The sequence below is a fragment of the Thermobia domestica genome, chromosome 6 (assembly GCF_964235325.1).
Source record: "Thermobia domestica chromosome 6, izTheDome1.hap1.1, whole genome shotgun sequence".
NCBI lineage: Eukaryota > Metazoa > Arthropoda > Insecta > Zygentoma > Lepismatidae > Thermobia > Thermobia domestica.
In genome coordinates this window covers 274,374,152-274,400,393 of record NC_137459.1, presented here as the reverse complement: position 1 = coordinate 274,400,393, position 26,242 = coordinate 274,374,152, and the positions used below count along the sequence as shown (strand labels likewise).

Genomic DNA, 26,242 nt, shown 5'->3' with positions numbered 1-26,242 from the left:
AAGTAAAGGGGGCAAGAATACATCAATCGCAAACAAAGGGTGTTAAGGGCAATCATACGAAGGCGTATGTGTCCACAGTTTCTCGTGCATGCCAGTTTTGCAAGGAAGCTCATCCTATATTTGCATGCCAATCATTTATTAAAGCGAGTGACAAACAAAAGAATGAGTGTGTTCGCAAGAATAATCTCTGTATTAACTGTCTGCGGGAAAATAATCGAGCAACCGAATGCAAATCAAGTTCGTGCAAAAAATGCGGCAAGAAGCATAATACATTGTTGCATTACAATAAACAATCAAGCGCGTCATCGTCTTCAGAGGGAAGAAAGACAGAGAATAACAGAAGCAGCAACACGCTCAATGGAACTCAAGAGGAGCAAGATAATGTCCAGGGTTCATATTGTACGCTTAAAGGGTTGCATACGTCACAGGTGTTACTCTCCACGGCCATGGTGAAGGTTAAGGACAGCAATGGACAGTGGATTACATGTCGGGGCCTCCTGGACAGCGCATCCCAGAGCCACTTCATTTCGGAGACATTGGTCCAGCGTCTGCGTCTCAAGAAGCATAGAAGACACATGCCCATTCAAGGCATAAACGATGCTGCGTCAGAAGCACGGTTTTGTGTTGACATCGCACTACAGTCAATGGTGACGTCATATCAGGCAAACATCAGTCGTTCAGTGTTGCCACGCATCACTGGAAATTTACTGGCGGAAAGAGTGGACTGCAAAAATTGGAAAATCCCGAAGAATATAGCACTAGCGGATCCCACTTTCAACGTTCCAGGGAAGATCGACTTGTTGTTGGGTGCGGAAGTATTCTTCAGGATACTCAAAGCGGAACGGAAGTTGCTGGGAGAAGAGCTTCCGGTACTACAAGACACACAGCTGGGTTGGATCATCGCAGGAAGCATCCCATCAGAATGCCACAGGAACAGTCCAGTGACGTCATTCTTCACCAGAACCGAAGACAATCTTCACGAGCAACTACGTCGTTTTTGGGAGCTGGAAGAAGTGTTCACCAACCCTCGGACCGCCGAAGAGTCAGCATGTGAAACGCATTTCCAGAAAAATTTTGTGCGAGACGAGACAGGCAAATTTTTGGTTCGTTTGCCATTGCGTGAAGACCGATCTGTACTTGGTGACTCATTGCAACAAGCAACAGTTAGACTACAACAACTGGAGCGGAAACTGAAGCGTCAACCAGAACTACAAACGACATATGTGAATTTTCTTGAGGAATATGAGGAATTGGGACACATGAAAGAAATTCAAGAATCGCAATTAAGAGAAGAAAACAAAGGAGCAGCCTTTTACCTACCACATCACGCTGTGTTCAAACCCAACAGTACCACAACGAAGGTCCGTGTAGTGTTCGATGCATCAGCCAAATCTACAAGTGGCAAGTCATTAAATGATATTCTCATGGTGGGGCCTACGTTGCAGCAAGATCTGTTCTCCATCATATTGCGATTTCGTGCACACCCTATAGTGTTTACTGCTGACGTAGAGAAAATGTACCGCGCCATTAGAGTACATCCCGATGACACATCATTGCAATGTATTCTATGTAGAAGATCACCTAAAGAACCAATTCGAACATTCGAGCTTCAGACCGTAAGCTATGGCATGGCTTCATCATCATTCTTAGCCACAAAATGCTTGCAACAGCTGGCGGAAGAGAAATCACATCTATTCCCTCAGGCATCGAAAATATTAAAAGAGGATTTTTCATGGACGATCTTGCAAGTGGTGCGAGCAGCACAGAGGAGGCCTTAAGGTTACAAGCAGAACTCATTTCTTTGCTTCAAGGAGGAGGATTCAACTTACGAAAATGGTGTTCAAATAGTGCAGCTTTGTTGGAAGCCATTCCGCCAGAAAATCGATAAATTGAATTTCCCGTCCACTTTCAAGATGTGGAGGGTGTCAACACCTTAGGTCTATCCTGGCATCCAGGCAAGGACAAATTTTTCATTAAATATCGGCCAGCAGACATCATTGCAAATTCAAGTAGCATCACCAAGCGACAGGTGGCATCTGTGGTAGCGACTATCTTTGATCCACTAGGCTTGATAAGCCCAGTAGTAATCACATACAAGTGTTTTCTGCAAAGATTGTGGTTAGAACCCATCACATGGGATGACAAACTACCGCCTGAACTTCACGCAAGATGGCAACACTTACAACAGCAATTAGCATTCATTAAAGATATTCAAGTAGATCGTTTCGTTTTAGTGGAAGGAGAACCAGTCAGTATTGAACTATGTGGGTTTGCGGACAGCAGCGAATCAGCTTATGGAGCATGTATCTACGTACGATCAACGAATCAAAATGGCCAAACAAAAACACAATTGCTGTGTGCGAAATCACGAGTAGCACCGCTAAAGAAAATCACAATTAGCCCGTCTAGAATTGTGTGCAGCATTGGTACTCGCAACTTTACTTCATAAAATTCTGCCTGTGCTACAGTTCAAAATAGACAATATTTATTTGTGTTCTGATTCCCAAATTGTGCTTGCTTGGTTATCTTCACCGCCCACAAGATGGAAACCATTTGTTGCGAACAGAGTTGCCCAAATACAGGACATGACTCAAATCAGCGACTGGCAACACTGCCGATCAGCAGACAACCCTGCGGATATGATCTCTCGTGGTGTCGAACCTGCTTCCATTCAGGACCGAAAGATCTGGTGGGAGGGGCCTCCATGGTTTTCACAGCCCAAAGACACATGGCCTTCTTCAAGAAAGAAATACAGCATTCAAGACGTTCCCGAAGCAAGAGAAAAAACAGTTGTAGCTTTGACTACACAAGAGCCTCAGGATGACGTCATCAGCAAGTTTTCCGGACTAACGAAGCTAGTACGAGTGATAGCTTACTGTCGCCGTTTCATGCACAATGCAAGAAGGGGAAGCGAGCGAAAGACAGGCAGTCTATCAACGAGTGAACTAAACAATTCGCTACAGCTGTGCATCAGATTAATGCAACAAAGGGAATATAAACAAGAAATCAAGGACGTTAGTGCAGGTCGTCAAGTCTCAGCACGTAGCCCTCTAAAAAATTTGTGCCCTCTACTGGATGAGAACCAAGTACTACGAGTGGGTGGAAGGTTAGAAAACAAGGTTCGCATCTGGCAACACTGATTTTGGAAAACGAGCATAAAAGACATCTTCACGCTGGGTTACAATTATTAGTATTCTCTGTGCGTCAACGATACTGGATCCCTAAGTGTCGTCAATTAGCAAAGAAAATTATTCATCATTGTGTGACATGTGTTCGTCTCAAGGCATCACATATAACTCAACAAATGGGACAATTGCCATCTCATAGAGTACGGCCGGCACCAGCGTTTCTAAATTGTGCGGTCGATTATGGGGGGCGCGGTGGCTCAATGGTAGAGCGTTCACCTCTGGTGCTTGGGGTCCCGGGTTCGATCCCAGCCCCCGCCAAGTGAACTTTGTGGTGGACAAACACCGCGCTCGTGGGTTTTCTCGGGGTTCTCCCGTTTCCTCCCACTTTCTTCATTCCACCATTTCACTCATCTCTCATCATCACCGTCTCCTTTAGCCTAACCGGCATAACCGTGGGACGTAAAACTTAAAGATTTCATTTCATTTCATTTTTTGCGGTCGATTATGCAGGGCCAATAAACATCAAATCAACTTTCAGAAGCAAATCGGTCAAAAAATGTTATATAGCGGTATTTGTTTGTATGTCTACAAGAGCCATACATTTGGAAGCGGTCAGTGACCTCACAACGGAATCTTTCCTTGCAGCCATGAGAAGATTCATAGCAAGAAGACGCAAATGCAGTAATATTTACAGCGATAATGGCAAAACATTTGTAGGTGCAAATAATGCGCTTAAAGAATTATACAAGATGTTACGAGAAGATACATTTCGTGAAGGGGTGGAGGAGTTCACATCTTCGGAAGGCATACAATGGCATTTCATCCCGGCGCAATCTCCGCACTTTGGGGGATTGTGGGAGGCAGGAGTGAAATCTATGAAGCATCATCTCGTCAGAACTACAAAGGGCGCGACATTGACCTTTGAAGAACTTTGTACGCTCTTAGCGCAAATTGAGGCGTGTCTCAACTCTCGTCGTATAACAAAAATGAACGACGACCCTTACGATACAGATATTTTAACCCCTGGTCATTTCCTAATAGGCCAACCTCTCACCTCTATTCCTGAGCCAGACATAACTGACCTCCCTAACAACAGACTAGACCGTTGGCAGCAAACACAAAATATTTACAAGTGATTTGGAAGCGGTGGTCGAAGCAATACCTGAACGGACTCCAGCAGAAAAACAAGTGGTATTTCCAAAAGAACAATATAAGCCCAGGTACTATCGTGTTGTTGAAGGAAGCAAACATTCCTCCTTTGTCATGGCGCTTAGGTGTAATTGAAGAAGTGCATCTGGGTAAAGACTCGCTAGTGAGAGTTGTTATTGTACGAACTGCAAGCGGCATTTATAAACGTGCAGTGAATAAACTGGTTCCATTACCTTCCCCAGTTTCTTCCCATCAGTGACAATTATATGTGAAAGTGTCTCATTGTTTGTTGGTCGTTATCCAACCAAGAGGGGGAGTATGTTGGTATTTTCTTATTTCCCTTCCAAATAGTGTGTTTTCTTGGCCCAAAGATGGCATTGGAATGCATTTTTTGGAAATAGTCCCAGTTTCCAACTTTCACCCCAAAGACAACCGTTAAGAAAGGGAGAAGGGGGAAGAAGTGTCCTCGCCGGAACGAAGAGGGTTCGTCGCGAGGAACAGAAGTGAGCAGAGATGAACAGTGCGCGAGTGTTTCTGCGTGGTGCGTAAAATTAGCATTTTAACATAAACAATCCAATTTCTCATAAAAACATTGCAATACAACAATTTTGTATCAAGAACAATCAGCGTATATGCTTATTCAGCCATCAAGGGCAATAGTGCAAGACAATGTGTGTTTTTTTTTTATCACGTCAATTTCGTGTTTCTATTATAAACAATCTATCAAGTGAAACAATAAATTCAAGTTATTTAACTTTATTAATCTAAACTTAATATGTATATATTGCTTTAATTGACTTATATCTTTATTCAACTTATATATGTGATAAATTAAATTGCTATTGAATGCGAATGCGATCATTATTCAACTCGCGTATCCGTGGATGAATCTCCTATGGAAATACAGTTCTGTTATAAAATAACAGTGGTCCTCCAACTATTGCGCATCAAAAACACACACAAAACATAACAAACACATACAAACTTCCCTTGCAGGTTGTGGACTGACCCACTTTAGTCGAATACTGTAAAATTCCGACTGACCCAATCTTATGTTGGGATTGCTCTGTTTAAAAAGTCAGTAAATTTCTTTGGAACTCGTAAGAAAACGTTTCGATTTTTTTAAACTTTTTGTCCTTTTTCGATCACTGTAACGACATCGCACTTAATTGAGACTTTGTCTGGAGCATTCCAAATCATCCCTGAGGTAATAGTTCAGGCTTTTTATAGATCATCAGAATTTATTGGATTTCAAGTAAACTTAAAATTTGTGTGTTTCGTAATCGTAATTTCCACCTTAGATTATTTCGGTTTAAGAAAACGGAAGAGCAGGGGGAAGGCTCATTTTACTATTTCAGAGAGCCTTCTTGATCAAAATAATAAAAAAGTGAACAAAACCTTTTATTCTTCATTTAATGAGTGTGAACCACAAACATCATCAAATCATTGCACTTTTGTTGTTCCCAGTGTTGCTAACTGTGACATCAAAGTTAACGAAACTTCGCTAACTTTAAAAGGCTGCAGGTAATTCATGAAGCATTGGTCGAGAATGGTATTTGGTGTGTTCATTATTCACGTAAAGTTGAACCATCTGACAAAATTTCAGAATTTTAAAAGATGGAGTTTTCGAGAAAATGGCGCCCAAAAATGGCAATTTTTGAAAATTTTACAATTTCTCAAATTTTTTGCGACAAAACGGTTGCACACAGAAGTGATACAATTTTTTTTTTCGGAAAGCGGGTAACCAGGTCTTACCAACCGTGAAAACAGAATTTTAAAATTCGAACCGGAAGTGCTCGAAAAAAATTCGCAAACTTCAACTTTTCAGATAAATTGACGTTCATTTGTTAATTTATGTACAAAAAGACACGCAAGCGCAAACCAAACTATAATAAAATATAGTTTATTTTTATCCCTATGTACATACCACAACAAGAATTATAACTCTACCTGTCTCCATAGCCGAATGGTGAGGCTCCGAAGTTGACCATTTTCCATGTCTTCTACAATTCATAAATTGTACTCCCCGTCTTTGATAGCCCATTACTTGGCGGGAAAATTTTTTCGAGAAAACAAAAAATATGGGTCTCTTAAAAACACGTCTAGTTGCTATAAAAAAGTTTCAACAATATCTGAGATGGTGATGGTACAATTTTATATATATATATATATATATATATATATATATATATATATATATATATATATATATATATTTGCCTGAATTGAAGTGGAAGGCACCATATTACCTTTCAGGCTTCCCAATCATCCATATTGCTTGGAACCGAGATCAAGCAGGACAAGAGGAAGGGCAAATTATATATATATATATATATATATATATATATATATATATATATATATATATATATATATATATATTAGAAATCCACGCCCAGTTCCTAGAGCTTAATAACTTTTTATGAAACATGACGAGATTTCTTGGTATACGAAAGTTCTCCACGTTTATTTTAAATGTTTTACGCAATATTTCACACATTAGGTAACCAAGAAAATTCTGTCGCTTTTTCACGCATCATCTTCGAACATCGATATGTCACCTAAGATATACCTGGAAGATCAAAAATACTCCCCATCAGCATCGACGACCTTATGCCAACGTTTTGGAAGTCCATGCATTCCATGGCGGTAGAACTGTTGGGCCCTAAAGCGAAGAAGGTATCACGTGCATTTTGCACCTCTACTAGGGATCTGAACTGGCATCCTCTAAGGTGATTGTCCAAGGAATGGAACAAGTGATAATCCGACGTTGCAATGTCCGGGGAGTATGGCGGATGTAATTGTGTTTCACATCCAATTCCAAGAATGGTGTCCCGTGTCTCCTATCCATGTGGGGCTTAGCGTTGCCCTGTAACATGAGGACCCCTTTGCGATTCAGAAGTGCTGGCTTCAGAGTTTTGAATTTTTCTTGAACGCGGCTTAACTACTGACAGTACACAGTTGCATTGCTGCTCTGACCAGCTGGTAGCAGTTCCCCGTCCACGATGACGCGAGCAGTCCACCAAACATACAGGGGGACAATCTTCTTGTGCACTGCTGGTTTTGGCTGTTTTGGAACCGGTTCATGGGATGGCAGTACTGTGAACTTCATGCAGGACCCATTTTCATCACATGTCAACATCCTGTTCAGAAATGGCTTCTTTCTCAGACGAGTGAAATCATGTGGGACCTATCGATCCAACTTGCATTGCTTCCCAAGTTGATGAAGGTGCTGCCGAATGGTTTCTCCACTCACACTGAATTGTAGTCCCAGTCATGGCCACTGTTCGAATCAATTGCTGCCTGAAGATCATTTTGTACAAGTATTGGTCTTCCGGCACGTGGTGCGTCTTTGAGTGTTTCGTCACCGTCCTTAAACATGTAAAACCACCGTTGCACCGCCCGCGTAGTCACGACACCCTCACCAAAGGCCTGGCATATCTTCCGCCCCGCTGCATCGGCATTTGACCCCAGTTTGAACTTGTACAGCATACACGACCTTATGATGCTCTGTGGAGGTCCCATGTTCACTCTGTCCTTACGCAAGTTCACGGTGTAACTGAACTGCCACATCCAGGTATTATGTTGGATATACCTATACCAACAACTGATCTTCACCTTACCCCTTCGCATTCAACTCACGGTGAGAGAACCAATTGAACACAGACTTCCGCAAAAAGCGACAGAACTTTCTTGGTTACCTTTATACATGTTTTCGGCAACTATAAAGAATAAATGCCAATAACAAACTAACAAAACTTAAGTTAACAAACCAGTAACTGCGTAATTTTATTTCAATAATTTGCATATCTTCTGGACAACTATGAAATTCCATTGTAGAAGAAATTCTTTCAGACTCTGAGTCGAAATAGCTAAACGAAGAATCTCATGCTGTACAAATCATTCATAATTGAGGAGTTTGATGCAATTAGGACGTAAGTCTGAAACATGCAGTTGGAGAAAAACGATGTTCACAATGTAAAGTCAAGTATTACAAGTAAACAATGTAATATGCAGCATTTTATTCCGATATTGAATTCAAATGTTACCAGGAGGCTAAACAAGCATGGCAAAAGCCACAAGTGAATTTGATGAAAAAAGGGCGTAAACTTGTTTGCGCCCTTATTATATCAAACTCCTCAATTATGTAGTATGGGAGATGCTTTCATCACAATTAACTTGGAAATGTTGATCAAATACGGTCCAGTTTCTTACTTTTATAGGGATCTAGAAGTGTAAAGAAAATGCCGAAAATCATAGGCAAGACGTTTGATGAATCATAGCACTTCACTTCCCCCCCTATGTGCAGGTGTAAAACAAATGTTTACTTAAGAAGGAGGGAAAATGAGGAAAAAAACTAGTTTCGGTAATTCAAGTTTTTTTTTCTTCCAAGTCATCGATTTGTAAACATTATAAATTTCAGCTGCTATTTGCTGAACGGAGTGCAAGTCATCTTTTATCATTGAAGATATTGAAGTTGTTTCTCAGGTATAGAAATTATTAATTTTGCATTGCCACTTTGAATTGTGACATTGTTTAATCACAGAAAATTCGTATTATTGTGTAGTACAAACGTGCATTCTCTTTTTGAGATTCTATTTAAAATTTTAAATTATTATACGTATATTCACACCAGTAAATATGAGTACCTGTTCTTTTATCTTTACAGTTAGAACGACATATTATTATTATTATTATTATTATTATTATTATTATTATTATTATTATTATTATTATTATTATTATTATTATTATAACGTAAAAGGAACGCAAATATCTCTACCGTGCAGAAATCTGTAATACAGTTAGTAACCCCGAAAAGATGTCAGATTTGTACACCTATTTTAACCCGTATTGTTCAGTCCTGATAATGACCAATGACCACAGTCATTTAAAATGTTTTATTTTTCCATCGTGCAAACTAGCGACATTATGAAATGCCGACAAGATTAAAAACAACATCTCTGTAATTAAAATGAATTAATAAATTAAAATTGCTTTATTTTTCAGGGAAATATCGATTTAGTGTAAATCATAGAAAAAGATTTCCGCATTAAGGGCTGTGTGTGCAGGAAGAGTAAAGAAAAGGTCAGAAGGTATGTGGACCTAGTTGCAACTCCTATGTTCTCACTAAATGACTTCAACAAATCACTGTTTATATTTGTGATTATTTTTGATTTTGAGTATATATCAGATTAAAAAAAAAACAAAGCTTTCAACATATATTTTACTAATTAATTTGTAAGAGGATGGTTGCATATCCCTTTTTGTATTTGTCAGCCTATTTCTAGTACCTAAACCACATCCAAATTATGCAATAACAACCTTTTCTATAAATTGTAAAGTATTTTTTGAATCCCTTCTCGATTTCCATTGCAATAGTTCAGCTATTTCTTTATTCTTGAAGCCTATATTTTTATGGATATCGTATTTTAATCTGTTTTAAGTAGAGTTCCATGTGAGTAACGAAAATTTTAATTATATATTTTAAACGAAAACTATATAACCGCTCCCCTAAATTGCTCTCTAGAGGCGAAATGCGGTGTCAAAAGACAAAATCCAAGGGACAGAATCTCAGCAGACAGAAACCTAGCAAAATTATTGCGAGACGGAAGAAATTCAAGAGGGTAAAATCTCTTTTGTCAGTATAATAGGTATATAATTTTTGAATGATATATCATTGAAAAATGAAAGTAGATTCAAGACTCAAACAACTACGTAGACCATAATCATTCCAATAACAAGAAGCAATTACAGCCTGTAAGTTAAGACTGAAGATGAAGATGGAGACTGCGAACGGACGTCTAGACCTACTGAAGTTATTGTATATACGTATTTTATAGTGGTGCAAAAAGAAGTAATACCTAATATTGCTAATATTGCCAAAACAACACTTTTTTCAAATAAAGTTTACATTTGGTGGGATTAATTACAGAAATTACTGGGTGAATTTCGTCTACAACTGTTTTGCGTACAAAACTTTCTGCCTGCATATGTATTAATTCATTGGGAACAAGTAAATTGCGAGTACCTGCAAGATCATTTACTTTCTTCAACGTAACCTGAACACTTGAATTTGGAGGCAAAACTACAGAACGAGCCACTAAAAATTGAGGTTTATATAATTTCGCTATATGATTAGAAATTTCATCAAAGGATATGTATAGCGGCAATTCAACTCTTGGAGGGATACAAAATTTAACAAAACTGAAAGAATTATTATTGTGATCTACCATAGCAAGATGAGTTTTCAAAAAATCTTGACCAATTATATTGTTATACGGAAAATCTTTATACACTCGAAAAGAATGCATAAAATACTGTACTCCTATTTTAAATTTCATTAAAGCAATCTCATCGCTTTCTTCAGAATTTCCAGTGACACCACGAATAAAAGTAGTACCCTTGAGTATTCTATGCTTATTACTTAAAATATTGCCAGAAATTATGCTAATAGTACTTCCTCAATCCAATAAAAATTAATGCGGCTTATTATCAATATATACTTTAACATGAGGCAACTTAGATTCGAATTGTGTAGGCACATAATATCGCTTACTATTTATAATATTATTACACAAATTACTGTCTGCTTTACGCTTTTGCACTAGACCTTCAAGTTGGACTTTGATATCCTCCAGCTGAGCGATTCATCTAGTTTTTTCTACAGGCTGAATTACAACTTAATTTACGTTCTGTTAATTAGAATCTAAAATAATTTATTTTTGGTGTGTAGCATTATCACCAACAGGATGTAAATCATGTTCGTCTGTTATTGCCGAAGACTTCGATCGCTAACTACGCATGCTGACAAGAAAATTAATTCTTTCCTCTAAAAGTAAGATTTTTGCTAACTCAATAACAGACGTAAAGGATTTTCTTGACACTACAGAATAGAATGAAGGCAATAGCCCGTTGATTACCGAGTTTATTTGCTCTGTTAACGGCATCTTCAATTGTACGCTAGTATTAATTTCCACTTATGAAAAATGTAATATAAAACAAGTTCAGAATCTAGCTCTCCCCTATTTCTCATTTTTTGCTTTAAAATTTGCGAAACTATGTTATCTTGATAAGCCTCTATTAATTTCTTCTTAATTTGAACATACATAAGATTGTCATATTCTGCGGTTAATTGTAAAGCTAATAGAAAACAATATGGCAACAAATGCCGTTTCTGTACATCACAAAGATTATGAAGGATAGAAAAATCCTCAAATTGATTTAAAATTCGTTCAATTTTCTGAAAATCTGGGGGGTTCTACTAAACGATCTAACGTAGATGAAATGACACTAGTATTTTCCATTATAGCTATTATTCTAAATCACAATTCCTAATCACACTACTAAATAAATATCTTACACTAGTATGCATATATATATATATATATATATATATATATATATACAGGGGTGGACTGGCTATGTAAAAAGGGCGCGGTCACATACTCTGGGAGGGCGCCGTCCATCGAAGACTTTCGCTTGTATCGAATACCCCCTCCTATTAAATGGAAGTGCCGGGGGGCTTCTCCCGGAAAATTAGTACACAAAAAACAACAAAAGATTAAGTAGCTATTGCAGTTAATCACGATAGAATTATACAAATTCAATATTTTCATAAACAAAGATACTTTGAGTACTAAATATATTAGGCTTATATAAATCTGCACACTTTAACTGAGACTACAAAAATCACACCAGTTGTTTAAATTCTTCGGCTACATTTGTTAACAGCCTAATTATAACTGAAGATTTGAGTTAAGTTTGGGGCTTATGCTATTTTTCATAGTTCTGTCTTTTTAAAGCTGTGTTCATCATAACATTAATTTATTTTTCATCTATTTTTAAAACCGTTGATAAAAAGTATACATGAAACATTTACTACAAATTAACAAAAGTAAATTTAGAATTATATACCTACCTAGCGAAAAAAGAAATTCAAAAACAAAACTGGAAAATGAAAGTAAAGTCACTGCTTTATGCTTGAAGCAGCCTTCGAATCTCTCTGCTTTTCTCACACATTTTGTCAATAATAAGATTGTTGTCTATTTTGGTTACAATGTCTCTTTCTGAGTTCATCAAGAACAATGATTCCAGATGTTCCTCTGTAAGTCTTGAACGGAGTCTTGTTTTTATGTATCTGAGCTTTGAAAATTCTCGCTCACAGGACACTTGCGTTGCCGGTAATGTAAGGAGATACTTATAAACTTTGAATAATTCTGTGTAGAATCTTGAGTACATATTGTACTGCAGAATCACATCGAAGGTGCACTTAAAGCAAGAAATGTACTTCACTCCACCACATTTTATAGACCTTAAATCCACAATATCGTCAGTCGGCCCCAAATATTCCTCCTCATCCTCTATGAAATCTTCAGAAAACTTGTCCTCTTCAAATCAAATCTTCAATCATACGAACCTCAACAGCTTCTTGATCTTTTCTTGGTTCTCATAAGGGGATTTTGAAAACTCTTCCCACATTGATGAAAACGAAAGAAGTTCTTCTTTAAGTTTTCCCTCTTCACAATTAGGAATTAATTCAGTGATTCTTTACAGTGACAACGAAGCCAGACTTAAACTCTTGAACTTCTTAGGATCAAAACACTCTAAATCTAAGTATAAGCTTTGATTTTCAGCAAATCGTTCCTGCATGCTGTTAGAAATTTGGTCTAGAACACAGTTGTAAACGGTTATTTCAAATCTGTATTTACTGTCTTCAATTACTTCATCAGAAGCTGATTCCCCTGCCATTCTATTCTATTTGACATTTCTGTTGTACAGTGTTCTGCTGCTTTGTAGACTTTGTCAAACTGGTCCCTATCTTCTTTCAAGTTACTTTGGGTTGAGGATATCAGGCGCCATGCTTGGACATAATCTAAGTTTTTTTTTTGTTTGTTTGTTTGTTTGTTTGCAAGTAGTCTGATAAAGGTGTGGTATGCTGAAAAATCAATAAAAACATCATAGCCACAATGATAGTCTCAAAGAAGCACAACTTTTGAATGAGAGACATTGCATCATGTCTGACTTTGGAATTGAATTCTTGCGAGTTGCCAATCACACTTAAAGCTGCTACGAGTTCCACATATACCGGTTTTGATTTTCTTGGTCTGGCATCCTTTGAGTCGGGCGCTCAGTAATGAAAGTATCCAAATATTTTTACAGCAGCGTTGATTTTACTTCTCCATCGAGTTATCCCAATAGCCTCAAGACGGACGCTTGGGTTTTGTTCCAAGTACACCTCAAGTCGTTTCTGGGATTCTTTCAAAAATATCTGAATTTCCTGGAGAAGCCCAAAGATATATATATATATATATACACACACACACACACACACACACATATATATATATATATATATATATATATATATATATATATATATATATATATATATATATATATATATATAAACACTCAAACTCGGCCAGAGGGCAAGGCCGTAGGCCGAGTAAAGACTAGATCTGGGGACGGAGCAGTGGGTGTGGGAGGGTTGATATATAAAAATCATCCAAAATGACCGATATTAGAGTCAAATCTATAAATTTCAGAGTCCCTAAGATCATTAAAACGACATTCCTAAAGCCAAAAACGTAAAGAGCGAGGCCGCAGGCCGAGCAGATACTGGAATTTGGGGCGGAGCGTGGGGTTGGTAAGGGTGATATGTAAAAATCGTCCAAAACGACCGATATTAGAGTCAAATCTATATATTTAGGGGTAAATCTATTATCATTAATAGCATTCCCACGCCGAAAACAGAAAGAGCGAGGCCGCAGGCCGAGCAAATACCGGGGTCTAGGATGGAGCCCTATCTGGCCAAAAGCTAGCGAATTTATAAAATAATTATGTATATAGCTTTTTTAAATGTGTTCAGAGAGGAAACTGCGCCTTCCCGAGGCTAAGACGGATCTTAGCCCCTCCCGAGGAGGGCGTAAAGGCACTGGTGTGAGGAGGGCGCAGCGGCCATCGGGCCGGTACTTGATTATGGCCAGTCCACCCCTGTATATATATATATATATATATATATATATATATATATATATATATATATATATATATATCCATCACCAAATATGAATCACATTTCTTATAGACTACCAGGAAAAAAAAAACTAAATGTAACAACTTGGCAAAATCTCTTCTCACCCACAAATAAATCAATAAATAAAAAGACAATGAAACGAAAGTTACTCTAAAGGAGCAAACGTATAAACGTAGAGAGGGTGGGGGGTGGGCTAAAAGTGACTCTACTTAATTTCTCTCAGCAAAATCTATAAACTACACTGTATTCTTTACTCAAAATGCATCTTCATTATGTTCAGCGTAATATGATTTATCATTTAAAAATCTCTAATATGCTTGACTTATATATTACTACTATGATCTGTACTTTTCTTTGAAGAAAAAATCAACAATCAAGAATCTTAATAACTATGAGTTATGTTTTAAGGAACATTTCCGAGGGTGTAAGCCTCACAGCATCTCCACCATGTGCTGGTGCTGTGCCATCAGTTAATAGCTCAGATTAATCTCTAAAATACTCATTGAATAAATGTGACAATTGGGGATGAAACTGATGCACAACACGGTACTTAACTGCAAAATTATGGTTGAATTTAAATAAAATTCAAATGTTTTAACTTTGAGAATGACTAGTTGGGGAATAGGTGAGAGAGAGATAGGTTATGGGTAAGATATAAAGGATGAGCACTAGCCTGACAGATCCGATAAGACTGGTGTCGTCCTGGTCATCTGAATGATGAATGGTTTTCCCTGGAGGAGCCTTGATGTACTGGAGTCAGCTAACAACAGGATCTTAATCCTGCTGGACTGCCAGGGGCAGCGAGTTCTCTCGTTACGATACGTCTCCGATGATGTTCTCCTACATCTTCACTCCACTAGTCATATATTGGATTCTATTGAGAGCTCCTCCGTGGCTAAGCGGTTAGCGTACGCGCCTTTGGCGCGGGAGTCCCGGGTTCGATTCCCGGCGGGAGCTCATGTGGTTCGGATTCCACGTTAATCAGTAGGTCCACGTCTCATATAGCCTCGCTGCTGAACGGGACGCTAAACTAAAATCAACTCAACTCTATTGAATCTGCGGCGATGAGCCAACATAATGGTACTCCCAAGACACGGAGTTGGTTGTTCTCCAATGGAGCGACGTGCCTCTCACGACGATCCTGCAACTTCCTAAACCTTGTGGCGAATACCACCTGTCGATGTGTCCTCCGTGATTTTGCTTAATCGAAAAACGATGAGTCTGACATTCAATGAATTAGGAAGTGTCAGGCTAGGCGGAAAAGAACGCGGAAAAGCAAGAAGGAAGCTAGTCGCGTTTATTCACAACTAGCAGCGTTCACCCCGCTTCGCTGCGGTCACCCCGGAACGCAATAAACTTTGTTACTTAGATAATTTTTACTTTTTCGCTTTCAAGTGATATGATAAAAACCATAGAAGATTGCAGTAAATGTTAACATTATATCGCCTGTCATTTATGTTAACCCGCCCCGCTTCGCTGCGGTCACCCCCGAACGCAATAAACTTTGTTACTTAGATAATTTTTACTTTTTTGCTTTCAAGTGATATGATAAAAACCATTATAACGCCTGTCATGTATGTTAACCCGCCGAGTGACACGGTCATGCGGGTTGCATATAAATACGTTTATTTTTATACCTATGATGAACTAACAAAGGATTTGTACGTAATGGACACCTGAATGGTCAATTATCTCAAGACACTGGTAATTGAAAATTAAAGTGATATGATAAAAACCATCTAGGGTCCAAATCCTAATAACCCCCCAAAAATAAAAGAAATTGGTTCAGCCGTATTAGCGTGATGAGCGGACAAAGGATTTGTACGTTCTCTTTTATATATATAGATTTAAAAAGTGACAATTAACAAATACATGATTATTCAAGCTGTCTGGCAATGTACAATCATGAATAAAAGTTTTGTTTCGTTGGATTTTAAACGTTCATAATTCTGTCGTTGATAAACGTAATTTAATAAAGTAATTGAATTTTGCGAATTAAGTTAAGAGTTTATACAATTATCACATGGTCACTTCACATCTAATACACAGCTACTTCACACGACTGAAGATGAAGATGGAGACTGCGAACGGACGTCTAGACCTACTGAAGTTATTGCATATACGTATTTTATAGTGGTGCAAAAAGAAGTAATATCTAATATTGCTAACATTTATACTATTCAGAGAGATAAGAGATACACAGTATCAAAAGCATGTTTCTCTAAGTATAATACTTGACTCTTTCAGTATTGTGATGGACTTCGAAATTGCGATAATAAACGCTTGAAAAAAAGTTTCCGACCGAGTGTAAATGTGAAAGCCTGTTTCTACTATTTGTCGCAATCTGTGTGGACGAAGATTCAAGCATTAGATTCATGAACTTTATACAAGGAAGAAAAATCAGTGCGTACACGTAGTGGATTGACTTGTGCTTAGCATTTCTAGCAGTGAACCAAGTTGAAAGTGACCTGAGATATATGTAATGTAGAACGTATTACAGAGCGTACTGAAGAATGAGGAACTGCAGACAGACTTGATAGATTATTTTGGCTTATATGAGGAGGTCTTTTGTCGAACTCAGTAACTAATTGAGGAACCGAAGGGTAATGGCATTATATCTGCCAGCATAGAATGAATGTGATCTATCACGTACGAATAAATTCTGCGAAGCGAAAAACAAAGGCTTTTCGCACTTGATTGGACATAAGCATGTGAATTACAATGCGAGGTATCAAAGAGGACCCAAGTTTTCGGAGCTAAAATACAATACAAGAGCAGACAAAAGTTGTCATTAAAAAAAGAGCCAATACTTCGATTTCAAACAAGAACTCAAACTTTATGCAGTAGTCTAGTTGGCAATAAACTAAGGGAAACTGATTTCTAGAAAGTGCATCTCATATTATATATTTAGATTAAAATGCACCTGAGATGTGATTAACGTGCATTAAATTATGAGAGTAAGTATTTTTGTCTTATTACAGGACCGACAACAGCTTGTCATATGGACAAGTGTAACTAATGTAAAACTTTGAGGATAGAGAAATAAATATGTTAATTACTTGGGACATTGAATCCATAATGAAAACAGTAGCGGTATTTCAGATCCTGTCAAAGAGGCAAGATTTGTTCTGACAAGAGTTTGACGTTTTTTGTTATATATTAGTATAGGCTACATTAAAAAAAAAAGAAAAACATGCATTTCTCAAACTTAAATAGGAACAATTGCTTCTCTGCCCTCCCAAGTGACGGCCCTGTATTTGAAAGCCATTACTCGCTATATTTTACCGTTTCTTATCTACGGTGATCAAATTTTAAACCGGAAGAACTAAGAAAAATTAAACACTTCCGGTTTTGTGGAGTACTACGAGTGCAAATGTTATGATTCCTTGAAACGCTAAACCGATTTCCAAAACCCGTTCGTCCCTATCTATTACCGTTTTTATGGTACTGCTATCAACATTGAAACTAGAAATTTTTCTAGAGGGTTAACGGAGTAGACGGTATGTATTGTCTGGACGTTTAATTTCCGATTCGAGGAAAACACTTCTCGGTATCTTTCGCCGTTTTTGCTTAATGGAAATCAATAATGAAACCACAGGTACTAGGAAACATCAACCATGTTCGGTTTTAGCAAAATGTTAAGAGTAGAGATGACATATTTTCTTGAGAATCTGATTCAATTCTAAAAAGACAGCTTGTAGCCATGTATTATCTTTTTTGTTCTATGACAATCAACGTGAAGCCCTAACTTGAACTGTCATACATTTCTACACTTGTACAAACTATTCCCAATGATCGGCAATAACAAATTCAAAGCAGAAATGTTTAATTGAAACATATACTAGACAACTTTAACTGGAATAGCAGTGAAGTTTGGAGATTTATTTATATACCTCACTACCTGTGAAATGGAATCAGTATTTTAAAAATGAACTAGTTAGCGATTTCCTGTTATTTTTAATGTGTGACAAATAATCACCTCCTTGGAGAATGTTTATAGTGATCTTAGAAGAAAAACGCTGATCAAAAGATAACGAGAGGTGTTGGGTCCTCGGCTGAGTAGATATCTACAAAATTTCTTATCTGATTACTTCTAACGATATTTCTCGGTTGGATACACAAGGAAGATTTTTTGTTCTCTTATTGAAGATTGAAAGATATGATAAAATGTGACCCTTTGAAATGCGTTATACCCTTCCCGAGATATGGCTCCTTAAATCTGTGAAAATCGGCCATTTTTGGCCAATATCTCGGGAACGATAAGAGCGACGCGAAAAATTTAATCACTTTCTCAGATAGTTTTTGATGCTCTATCGAATGCGGGGTTCAAAGTTGAAAAAATCGCAAATAACAGACAGACAGAGAATTCAGTAACACACTTTTTAAGTTTGTTGAAAAGACTCATCCAAACGTGAAAACTCATAAAAAAACTCTTGAAAATTCTCGTGTAAATGTATCTGTTATAGTGTATTTGTGCGTATACTGTTTTCTAATGCTGTATATTAAATGCCTATTAAAAGTTTTTTTTCTTAATTTTTTATCAAATAATTCTTCTATAATACAATAACCTGTGATTCCACGAGACAGTGTGGTAAGTTCAAATTTGTTTAAAATGTTCCACGTTTGTTAATGGGGGGGGGGGGATCTGCTGATATTGTCTTCCAGGTATTGTTAAAAAGATAAATATAACATCTATGTACAACAGCTTGGTCTTAAGGGGCATAGGTTCAAGGCCTTGTATCAACAAAGCAAGTATGTAAGGGGTGGCAGACTTAAAACTGTGAACTCACTGTTCTCAGGGTAATAGACGTTGTAAATGAGCTCCACAGTGGCAAAACTTCCACTCCGATGGAGATAGCACTGTACAGCTGGAACATGCCAGACTACGTAAGTATTTAGAGAAATAACTGATTATGAAAAAATGTCTCTAATATTAGCTATGCATTATATAATAGAAGACTTACCCCAGCTCAATACTAAAGCAAAAATGACCGTGATACAACCTGGTGTTTTCAATAAACAAGAAGCAACTACGCCGTTGTAAAGTACGAGAACGTTTGTGTAGAAGAAGTGAAGCACTGGTCCCAGATTTTGGCTCAAATCAACAGGCTGAAAAAGTAAAAAGAATAAGATATAAAAATATAAATAACTAATTAGAATATTGGTCCAAAATTGTATTTATTCGTATTTGTAGAAACTACAGAAATAGATTAGAGATGAGCATTAAAAGTAAATAAACAGAATTAATTATTCATCATCACCGTTTCCTTTAGCCTAGCCGGCATAATCGTGGGACGTAAAACTCAAAGATTTCATTTATAAATAAACAGAAAAAAACTTTAGACTCACATATCAGGATCTTTCCTCTTTCGATACAATTGTATCCTGACACATTTTTCAATATTTACCTTTATCTAAATTTATGGTGTAATCTGAATTGCCATCAAGTAAACAATGTACAGACACTGGCATAAATATTCTCCTTAACTGCTATAAATCTATCAGGTCGAATTCAGCACATTTGCTGGTGTCACAAACGCCTGAAGAGGTGAAACCCAACTTACACATAACATTTCTCGCCGACGAAAAGGATAACAGATATGCCTGAATCGGATCTCTATGCTATACAGTTGATGATGTATGAAGCATTTCTTCATTCTAAAATCAACTTCTACTGTTCGGAGTGTGTTTCCAATGAGCACCATATACCAATGATATAATAACTCGCGTATTATTTTATTACATACTGTAATTGAAAAGAAAGAAATAAACACTCATCATATAGAGTTAGAAAATGGTTAAAGTAAAGTGAAAATATGAAATATGAAACAATTAAAGGAAATAAGATTGTAAATCTTTGTCTCCATTCATTGACCTACCTCAATTCTTCGTCATTCGAACATCTATTTACTTCTCCAGATGAGAAGTTCTTGTATATCACACGGAGTAAGGATTGAAATTGAAATCGAAACATGTTAAAAATTTTCGATCTACCTGGGTACAAATTCAATGCGGTAACTACTTACTTACGCCAATCAGTTACTTGATGTTCCACAGAAATTGTAGGTAGTTAAAAACTTTTCATGTAAGATTAGACGAGCTATTAAGATCCGTATAGACAGACATACATTAGTTGTGTTAATAAATGTTTTTCAAAAATTTGTGTAGGTAATTGTTTTGCAATTCTATTATTGCTATATTATTATAATTGCTATCCCAATCATTTCAACCACCATCATTTCACAGATTCATTTTGGAGTAAAGAGGTGCTTCATGCATCATCAACTGTACATCATAGAGATCCGATTTCGTCACTGAGAAATGTTATGCATAAGTTGGGTTGCATCTGTTCAGGCGTTTGTGACACCAGGAAATGTGCTGGATACGGCCTAATGGATTTATAGCAGTCAAGCGGGAAATACTTATGCTAGTAACTGTACGTAGTGTACATGGTGATCACTAAAATGCCTGTATTACATTCTGAATACAGTGTATAATTACATTTATTTGCGAAAGAAGAACTTCATATTCGAATATTGTGGAGCGATCCAGGCTTATACTCTGAATATGTCTACGGCTCACCACACATCCAGAGCAGTAATCAGAGTAACTGAGAGGGTATTTTTTGCATATAGTATGCACAACCCAGGTACGATTCACGTTGGGGATTCTGAGGATAATCTCGAGAATAATACCGAGAAAGCAAAGAATAATAACGAGATGTTAAGCCAGTGTGAGAATAAATGAAATTTTACTGAGGGGATAAAATGTATTTTAATAAAAAAATGGAAAGTTAGGCATTATATAAGCATGCACACATGTGCTTAAATATGAATTATTAATTTCAGACATTTGTGTATCTATAAATACTAAAGGAAAAGGTTAGAAAAATAATATTAATAATGCTAATCTCCAATCTGGAACATAGGCTTATTCAAAATATTTCTGGCTAAAACAAACAAACAAACAAACAAACTACAATAACAATTTTCTATAGTTTTTTTCTTTTATATATTAATTGAGATATAACAACACCGAACAGCAAAATAGCAATGACATCTCAAACAGGAAGAAAATGATAAGCTTTCTCTGGACATTCAATTTTCGTTTTACTGTTGCTATTGAAATAAATCGTACTCTAAAACTTTGCAATAAGAGTAAACTCGGTAAAAGTAAAAACGAGAATTCAATTGATATTAATGACTCGAAGCAATGCACTTACTCAGTTATTATTATTATTATTATTATTATTATTATTATTATTATTATTATTATTATTATTATTATTATTATTATTATTATTATTATCTTTCTATTCGTTACCTGAACTGGTGATATACTAATACGTAGGCATCGGATTTTTATGCAAATACATATTTTGTTCCCTTATATGCATCTTTGTTAAACTTGGTACGGGTTTCTAACAACAATAGTAGGCTATAACTCGAATTTAAAGTTTTTATAGTGCATATTAATGCATATTTCAAAGGTTAAAACACGTATCACTGTTTAAGAGCATATTCAGCATATTTTATAAGTTTTATTTCAGGTGTGTGCTTATAGCATGGAACAAATCCAATTTTAGTTTAAGCGTATCCTATTTTGTATAAGTGTATGAAGGCACTTTATGTTAAAGAAGTTTTGAAAGCATGTTTGAGTATTCGTTTGACTTGCCATGAATGCTAGATCAGAATGTTTTACGAATTTTTCGGTGTGCTAATCATTTTGTCCGAGGCTGAAAAGTAGACATGGGTAATAAGGAAAATATTTTTCTGGGATGATAGAGGAGATATGATGGTACTTGCTGTACAGATGTCAACTTATATTACATGATTATTATTATTATTATTATTATTATTATTATTATTATTATTATTATTATTATTATTATTATTATTATTATTATTATTCATTAAAAATTACTTTACCAGGAGGAATTTGTCCGGGGAGATTTTGTCCTAGATTCGTCTAGAACATATCCCTCAGCCAAAAGAGCTTCTCAGGCACTTTTCGTAATAGGATAGAAAAATTCCAATTGTGTGCACACGTAGATGGGAATTATGGTGAATAGTGACAGAAATATATATCCAAAAACTAAAAACTGCGGGGGTTATGGCAAATGGCATATAATTTTGGTATGCACTTCGTATTACTGTTTCTCTTTATTTCTTGATTTAATATTAAGAATTATTTAGTATTGTTAACAAAATGTAATAGATAACGTTAAAATTTAAATTCACATATATATAACTTTTACAATTACAATTAATCTATACCATACTTTAGATTGGGGTTTCTCAATCTGGGGGTTGGGACTCGTACGTAAGTCGAGAGAAAAATGCATGTGGGTTGCGAAGGGACATGAGGAATAAATGTAATTAGGGACTAATAGCGGAAAACTATATTTTTAAAGATTATTTTGAATTTCTTATTTTGATAGACATATTTTATTTCCACACTTGTCGACAACGAAGATAAAACAAAAGATAAAATGGATGAAACTAAAAGAGAAAGCCCCAAAGAACAAGTTCAAAGAAAGCTTCTGCAACAAATAAAGTTAGTAGGAGATGTACAATAATGATGGAAGTTGACTAGTCATACCGTGAGGAAAGTTGTAAAAGAGGCGCTGAGGAAAATATTAGAGAAAGGACCTCACAAAAGAAGGAGATTTTGTGGTGGTACGAGGAAATGCAAGTGGTTATAAACTATCGGAAAGAAGTGAAGAAAAGAGGGGATGAAAAGTGTAGCATGAAAAAAAGACGTTATACCAGCTAGCGAATGAGAATGCCAAAAGGTCTGTGGCATAAACTAGAGCAAAGGTCATATACAAAGTTTATGCATAGCTAGAAAAGAAAGAGGGATATGGAAGAATAATCAAAATGGCTAAAGCAAAAAATAAAGCATCCAAGAACATCACATTAATCAATCAGATAAAAGATGACGAAGGTAAAGTGCTGTAGGACTAGAAGTTGAGCCAGGATAGGTGAAAAGACTATTTTAAGAAGCTACTAAATGAGGAGAACCAGAGGGAGTTATATGAGGATGGAGTACCGACAGAAAAAAAGCTGGAAGAGAGAAACTAGACAGAAGTTGAAAACACAATTAGGACAATGAAAAGCAGGAAAGCAGTGGGTGCTGATCAAATCCGCATGGAGGTTTGGAGAAGTCTGGGTAAATAAGTGATATATATATAAGTAATATTTTATGCGACTCTATGAAAAAAATTCGGGGCCAGAAGCTGCCGGATGGATAAAAGTAATGGTGATGTGCAAGACTGTGGAAATTACAATGGAATTAAACTAATGCCTCATACCATGAATATCCGGGAAATAATAATTGAAGGACGGATACGACAAGAGACGACTGTTGGAGAGGAACAGTTTGGTTTCATGCCAGACAGAGGAACAACTGAAGCAATCTTTGCGTTGAGGCAGTTAATGAAACGACATAGGAAAATAGAAGCAAAGTTGCACTTCGTTTTCATAGACTTGGAAATCGAGTACGACAGTGCCAAGACAAGGACTATGGAAATGCATGAGAGAGAAGGACGTTTTTGAAAAATACATACGGCAGGTAAGGGACGAGGGAGCAGAGATTCAAGTAAGTATTTTGGATCGTACCTCGATCAGAAAGGTGGGTTACATACAGAAATCTTATAAAAAATAGAATCTGACTATCTAAACTGAAAAAGGATGAGGAGGATGCTGTGTGACAAGAAAGTAAGTTGTATGTCAAGATGCCTTATATGCAGAACAGTTATAAGGCCGACAATGATGTACAGTAGTAAAACCTGGGCAACCATAAAGAGGCCAGGAGAGGAAGATGAAAGTGGCGAGATTTAATTTTAAGATGAATGTGTGGGTAATATGGAAAAATAGAATAAGAACCGATTATGCTCGTATAAGAAGCACTATTGAGGTGGGATCCTTGAGTAAAAAGTTTCAAGAGTGGAGACTGAGATGAGAGTGGGATATGCAGAACGAAGAAACGACGACTATGTTGGAAAGAGAATTGGAAAGCTGGAGATAACATATAAAAGAAAGAGGGGAAGGCCTAAGATTAACTGGAAAAATAAGATACAAGACATTTTAGGTTGACGGGATGGAAAATGCAAAAACGCCCAGGATAGAGGAGAATGGACGAAAGTAATTAAAGACGGAAAGACCGACTCCATACAAACATGGAAAAAAACGGAGACGAAGAATAAGAATAATAAGAAAAAGTTGTGAAACACAGCAAAGAATATTAAACAAGATCTTAAACAAATAGAGAATTACTTTAAAAAACAATTAGAATAAAAGAGAAATGACATTGGTGGAAAAACTGTTTATTAAAATACAAGAAAAATGCAAATCCGACTCCAAACTGTAAGAAATGGACAATAATAATCAAAAATTTATTAGAAGCCGGAAATTACTTATGGGGGACGCAGTTAGGAGGACTTAATTAAAAGGGGTAGTGATATGAAATAGATTGAGAAAGCCTGCATTAGACATATCTTGAATAGTATAAAATGCGTTGAGAAAAACATACAAAATACTTTCTACCTCTAATTCAGAATATGTTCCTTGCTATTTCGGTCTATGCGGACATTTCATTCACATCAACTTTATACTTTCAAAGAAGGCATGCCACTGAGTATCGTCCTAAGGTAAATAAGATCCCATCTGAATTACACCTACATGAAGAGTTTTGTTTTAAATCCAAATAACAACTGAATCGATCGTTTTCAAAAGAAACATTATTCACTGTTTCAATAACAAATTTCTTCCTTTAACTATGATCGATTCAAATAAGAGATATAATCACTATTTCTTTGAAGTGTAAAAAATATTAAAATACTCACCCATTCAGATCGAACAGCTAAGAAGAAGCATACTTTAATTGCTACGAGGCTGCAGCATATGTGAGAGATAAGAATGCGATATGCGATTGGTTTCAATCTAAATGAAAACAAATTGAATACATTTTAGAATTATTTAATTACATAACGTAATATACTGTATACAAACATGTTAAATCTTTACGAAGTACCAAATGTTATTCTATTTTGGGAAAGAGGTATCCTCTTTGTTTCTAGGTTTAAAATTAATAAAATCAGAAGTCGGTTGTTGTGAAAGTTAACGATTTTTATAAATGCTTTTTTCTGCCTTTACTCAAACACAATGAAAGACATAAGAGCTAGAATCATTACTACCCAACTTACTCTTCTAAAACACATTTTGTTTGATACGCAAGTATAGATGTTTAGATGAAAGTTACATTATAGAAATGCAAGAACTAGACCCCAGAGTTCACAATCTAGGATTTTTCGCATCCTGACTTTTTATAGATTTGACTGGCTAAGCTCTTAAAAAAGGCACTTCACGTGTTTCGTAGAGTTTTATCTTGGTTTTAATAACACTATATATATATATAGGGTGCCCACAGGGGGAACACATGACACCCATGGCGTCATTGAAATTTTAGGGGGATTTTTAAATGTAAAATAATTAAAAGTGCCTCATTTCATGCAAAGACAAAAAAAAAATAGCTACTCAGTCAATTGCTTCCTGCTTCCGCTTGTTAAGCCATACAGGTGTTTACAACAGCTCTTGGCATTTCCAAACTTAAATGGGCTATACAGAATTCTGCTTTCACTCTCTGTAACAAGCTGCTCAACTGAGAGAACCATGAGTCGGATCAAAAATATTAAAAAATCGCCTCAGAACAAGCATGGGATACACTTGGTTAAAACACTTACTAGCGAGACTGAAACTTTGACAATTTATCATATGAGGACATCATTGATCATTTTTCCTTTCACAAGAGAAAGGTTGTTTTCAAAAGTTAGATTCATTAAGTTCAATGTTTTTGCTATTCACTTTTACTTGTGAACTTGATGTAATTTTTACACCGTACAATTTCTGGAATTATGAATTTTTTC

General features: G+C 36.4%; 1 long non-coding RNA gene across 1 annotated transcript in view; it reads left to right on the top strand.

Annotated features, from left to right (window-relative positions):
* The window catches only part of LOC145688502 (uncharacterized), a 105,105-nt gene extending 95,509 nt beyond the window's left edge, over positions 1 to 9,596 (top strand). Inside the window, exon 3 of the long non-coding RNA XR_014131925.1 lies at positions 9,288 to 9,596. This is a non-coding gene — a long non-coding RNA (uncharacterized LOC145688502). The remainder of the gene's footprint in view (positions 1 to 9,287) is intronic.
* Positions 9,597 to 26,242: the final 16,646 nt, after the last annotated feature.